The sequence below is a fragment of the Dermacentor albipictus genome, chromosome 9, assembly GCF_038994185.2.
Source record: "Dermacentor albipictus isolate Rhodes 1998 colony chromosome 9, USDA_Dalb.pri_finalv2, whole genome shotgun sequence".
NCBI lineage: Eukaryota > Metazoa > Arthropoda > Arachnida > Ixodida > Ixodidae > Dermacentor > Dermacentor albipictus.
This window is the reverse complement of record NC_091829.1, coordinates 45,738,415-45,744,414: the sequence shown is the minus strand read 5'-3', so window position 1 is coordinate 45,744,414 and position 6,000 is coordinate 45,738,415.

Sequence of the window (6,000 nt, the reverse complement as noted above, 5' to 3'; positions counted from 1 at the left end):
CTTCCTTTTGTGGTTCGTCTTAAGTGTTTGCGCTGTAACGTTAAGTTGTTGATGATGACCACGATTTTCATACTATGGCATAATCACAATGTGATATCAACCATGACGCGGGCGGTACGTTTAACCCATTCTCTTCCGCGGCCGAATTTTCGCCGACCACCCAAAGGACGTATGTTTCTGGCTATTTATCACAGGTGACAGCACATTGCAGGCTATTTTTTACTTGTTCTGGGTTTTGCACGCTAGATGGACATATTTTCCTACACTTTCAGCAGGAGTTGGTTGCAAAACATTGGAAAGACACCTGCTCGTCAAACTCCACTCTGTTGTTGTAGCCGTCGCAACCGGAGTTCCTGGCTCGGTAAAAAAGCGTACAGGTTTCCGAGTGGTTTCTTTTTCTTTTTCAGCGCATACCCCCGAAAACTATAAGGCGGAACCATTCGATGCTGCGCTTAGTTTTCGAGGGCCAAGTTAAAAAACCCAGGAGGCGTTCTGATCGAAAAAAAGAAATGCAAAACAGCACTGCGCGTTCCTGCTCGTCCTAAACTTTTATTGTGCTTGCCTTATAGTTTTTTTTACCGCATGTGACGGGCAAACCTTTTGGGAACAAAATAAATCCGACATTCTGTAGATGCCATGTCTGTAGCAGATTTTAGAGCATTTTTCTTACAACGTGGCACGCCAGACGCTGCGGAGCGCCGAACGGGTGGAAACGAAGGGTTAAAATAAATGAAAATAAATAAATAAACAAACAAATAAATAAATAAATAAATAAATACATTCGCCAACTGTCTCTTTGAGTTGATGGCTGCGTGTTGATAATGATTATCATTTCCAAACTATGGCGCATACCCTCAACGGCAGGTCGGTCAAGATGCGACCGGTACATCTAAAAAATTGACAGTAACTTAAGTATCGTTACGTGATTTGAATGCGAAAGCACTATGGCTTCTCTAATTATTTGGTTAAGTCCATGACACGTGACGTCATAAATTGTCGCGTGTCCTTAACAACTGTACTTTAACTGACGTTAATTCACTTTAGTCTACCTTAATCCACTTACCCCCTTGCTGTAATTTGTAAAAAACCTTAATTCACCCTAATCAACTATAATTCCCGTAATCCACCGTAGTCCTATTTGTACCAAACTTAATCCACCTTAATTCACCTGCAATCACCTTACTTCACCTCAATTCACTTTACTCTACCTCAAGTCACCTTTCGCTAAGTTTTCATAACTCTAATTCAATTTAATTCACTCTAACTCACCTTAATTATCTTTAATTCACTTTAATCATCAATAAAAACCGTTAATATACGTTGCTATACCGTTTCCTATCTTCTGTATTACTACTGGCGGCACACAAGACGCTTATGACGTCATGTTGATTTCTTTTTTCTTTTTTTGGTGCCACTGGTTGCGGACAAAGCCGGCTTTCCTGCCGCGTGGGACGTGCAATGTTTTCAGATGAATAAAGAAAGAAGAAGGAATGCAGGCCAACACAAGGAGCTGCCATATTGCGTAGCACGGGTTCAGGCTATGCGCCATCTTCCTGTACGCCAGAGGCTCAGGAACGAAACGGGCACATCTATAGAATTTCATAGACAGCCACTTCACAAAAGCTTCGCTTCACATGGATTCCAGAATACACGCTGGATATCTGTACTCCCTATTCTTTTACTGCACCATATGTAATCTCCTCGATACTCGTACCTACAATATCTGTTTAATAGTTTGTACCTAGCTGTTATTTATCTATGAAGGGATGCACACGCGTTACGTATCGCTATTTTTTTCGTGCACATCGTAAATAAAGTATTCATAAACAGCGTTGACGCCAATAGATACATTCATCCGAAACCATATTAGTAAATGTGTGCATCCGTTAACGACACGTACTGTGGCTACACTCGCTTGCTTTAGTTGCGTTACTTGTTGCCCCACGCGTCACGCTTTTGGACCAACGCCACGTTTGGATCAAAGCGAATGGCTCTCTTTAGCTGCTGCCACTGTGGGCCGCGCTGACCACCAGCATGGGCAGCGTGCGAGTGCGTGATCTATATTAAGCGAGCTGCAGGACACAGCAGTCGTCGCCAAACGCCGCCAGCCTTTTTCGAGACGCAGTTTATTTCCTTGCTCTACGTTTTCTGGACACTGTCAAGTTCCGCCATGCTGCAAACATTTGAGCCAATCGGAGAGGCCGTAGCAGCCTTTTGAGCCAATGGGAACTGAGAAGATGGCGAATTCGACGATATGGCGGAGTTTGACAATGTCCAGAATACCATCGCTTGGCACTGTCGGATTCTGCCACGTTGGCCATTTCAACGAATCAGAGAGGCTGTTGGGGCTCTACGAGCCCATGCAGAGCTAACGATAGGGAATTCAACATATGGCAGAATTTGACAGCGACGATAATAGCACGCCCCTGGTCTGTGCACTGCTAGCTCCAAAAACTACCACGTCAACCTTGTTTAAGAACCTACCTTTCACGCCCGCTATGTTGCAACCGCTCTATTACAACCGCTATATTACATCAATCTATTTTATCCTTCGCCGCCCACGATTTAGTTCACCGTCCCTTGGCATCCCGCTCTGTTATGTTACTCTGTTCATGACCTCCGTTTGTCTGTTCGGCGCATTATTCGCTAAAGCCCACTTCCCTTCCGCTCAGTTGGGCGGTAGTGTTTTCCTACCACTGCTGCCGTTTGCCACCCGGCGCGACGTTTTTCCCTAACATGGAACCCGACTTGAAATAGGAACCGGGTCCGGATAGAACAAAACAAGAAGGGAATCGGTTCTTACGTGCTCCCTGGCTCCCTCAGCGCTCTCCGGTGTCGAAGACTCGGCGAGACTAAGGTATGCGATTACTTCGTCGCATGCCTCGGCAAGTACTGGCCGCTTCCGAAGAGCCGAGCTGTGTCCAACGACCGCGTACGGCGACGTGTCCACTGTGAGCCGAGTAGCGGCGAGACGCGTTCCGGGCAGTGCGCATGCACTGTTGACTCAGGCCTCGCCTGCCTGCCTGGCTGCCAGCTCCAGCGTAGCTAGCGTACGTGTGTGTGACCAGCCGGTCCGGAAGGGCCTGCCCGGATGCGAGCGATGTACGGGGCGACTCACACCGTCGTGTACCTATACGGGCTTTCGCAGCGAGAGAGAGAGATAACAAAAAAAGAATGAATCGGGCAAGGAATGGGCTTTCGTTTGCTGTCGTCTGCTGCCCTGCACGCGCACCACGAGGAAGCGCCATTTCAGTAGTCCATCACTGCCTGATGAGAGGCTATGGACCATTTTTTTTTTTTTTTGCGCTCCTCATACGTTGAAGATTTGTGTTGCCGGATCGCTTCAGCTGGGTACCCAAACTCCGTGCTTCGGCGTTAGTGTAGAGAGTTCTTTCATATTTTTTGTTTTGTCTAGCCTGCAATTACTACTGTGAGAACAATTTGATCTCTGAGCTCGAAGAACCATGGAAACCGAGGGGCTCTACCTTCCTTCTTCTCTTTGTTTTATTAACAGCCGTATACAGCCAATGAATTCCGTCATGGAAAGCATGCAAGAAATCAGCCGCCTTTTTTAAAATTCAGATGTGGAATTAATAAAAGGCCAGTGCAAGGGGAAGAAAAGACAACTTGCCGCCGATGAGGCGCGAACAACACACAACCTCACTTATCCACTCTCGGTGCTCGGCTTAGTATACATACTCAGATACTCAAGAAAGTGGGCGGGGGGTCGTCGAGTCGGGGGGACGAGGTTGAGCGCGGGGCGGTTGCTGCTCAATTGGCAGGGCAGCGCATGCATTGTCCGGAAGCATTGGGTTCGGCTAAAATAAAGGTTGACCAAAATATTACGGCGACCAAATATACAGGTAATCACATATGTAACGTACTATTCTATGTACGTTACACTATTTTTCCACAAAGTCCCTACACCAGTTTAGACATTTGTCCCTTCGCAGCACTACATTTGAGGTGCCCCTGGGGTAGAATACGTCCGACTGACTGTGTAACCACTGTAGGCCTTTTGCGAACTCACACCAATTCCACCTCGCACTTCTTAAAGCGACACACCTTTCGCCATGCGTGGGCTGCATATCCCTGTGGATTTCGATGGGCGATCCCCCCTTGCTCCATAGAAAACGAATCAGGCTACGTTGCTCGTACGCCGTGGACGTGTGAAGCACAACGGCCACCTTCAACAGCTGACAGCACCGCCGTGCCGCTGAACTACCGGCAGATAAGGCTGGGCCGACCCAAGAAAGGTCCACCACTGGAAATGGGTATGTTGACTTCAAATTTACAGCCGTAATTTGGCTAAAAAAATCGGGGCAATCACTTTTTGATTCGCCCTCGCAGTTAAGCGCGATCTATAACAATATGTTGGTTTGCCTCGTGCAGGCTGTAAATTTAGAAGTTGCACGATTATGAGTAAAACCAGTTGCATGTGTACAAATTTATTCTTATATTAGCGGAATCACGGGAACTTACAGTCTACCTCGTCACGTACTTATGAAACCAACGCCACTTCCTCAGACTTCCACTTTCTAACAAACTAATAGCAGATATGGGTGGAACTTTGATGCAATTTGAGTGCACTAGAATATTCAGGACCACTTTCATTAGCTTTTGCATCTTTTACTCCACCAAGCTACTTCTAATACACTACAATGCACTGAAGCACAACACAATACAATATAATACAATGCAATTTTATTTCCATCAAAAAGACGAAGGAGGCTGCGGGTAAAACCTGATCCTAGGAGCAGCTTGACAGGAGCTCCACAGTACAATGCAATCGGCGGCAGCAGCAAACGGGAAACACTTCACGAAATGTGGAAACACATGTCAAGCAGATATCAAGGGGAAAAAGGAAGCTTAACAAAATGCCTAGATTGACACCAAAACTTACGTGCCTCGAAAGAAGCAAAAGTAACGCGGAGATTCGTAATTAAATGATTTATTTTCATAAAGAAAATTCGGAAGACGCTTAAGCTTTGCCTTTAAAAGTGGAACGCGATAGCATTCAAAGATCCTTGACTGCTTGTCGCGCGTCCAGGCAACTGTAGCTCATGCAAACGTAACGTTTACCGGGAAACGCTGGCGGCGAACGCTATGTACGAAGGAGAGCTTTCTGGTAGAAACGCGCCCTCTTGCATGGGCCGCGATGCGGTGAGGGCGAGCGCCATCTGAAGGTGTTGCAAAGAACCGGGCACACAGCTCAATAGGCTCCGTGATTCGCGCACTAGCGTGCGCAAATCTCGGTGGCTTTCGGCTGGTCTAGGAGTAGTAGAAACTATGGAAAAGGGGTTTGTGTTTGTTTCTGCGTAGCAGAATGATGGTTTCTTGCATATTGAAACTAAAAGAATACGCTATCATGTCCGTAGGTTGTGTGTGAGTCGTACTTTACAATTTTCTGACGTATTTTACTTTGAGAAATTCAATTACTTCAGTAACTTTGCGCTTCACGGAACGCCTGCGTAGTTGGGTATGCGTGGTTCACAGTGTCTTATGCTGAAATTATGGTCGACGCTGGACGCGGGACGCCACAGCCGGATTTTCTGCGACAAGAGGCCCTTCACGCTATCGCGCGTTAAAGATGAATTCTCATTCACACAGCTTCTAGAACTTCCGAAAACAATGACCACTCTAAATGTTCACGATAAACAATGTATTCTTCCTTTAGAAACGAGATACCTAAAAAAATGTTCAAACGAGTCATCAGCAAGAGTCCTAAAATTTGTTTTCACTAATGGTACAGCAACAGATGCAGGTGCTACGATGGCGTTTAACGTCCCTGCGCAGCACGTGAGCAAGTGTTGGTGGTTGGCTCATCAGACGTATTCTACGACAGCTGAACTCTTCGGTTATTTGTGAGCAGTCACATTCATATCTGAAAGCACATGCTTTAGTCGATGGACAGCTTGCTTTTTCACAGGAACAGCCGCGCAGACGCTGACTGCATTACAATGTTAAGGCCATAATCAATTAACCTGATATACAACTCCT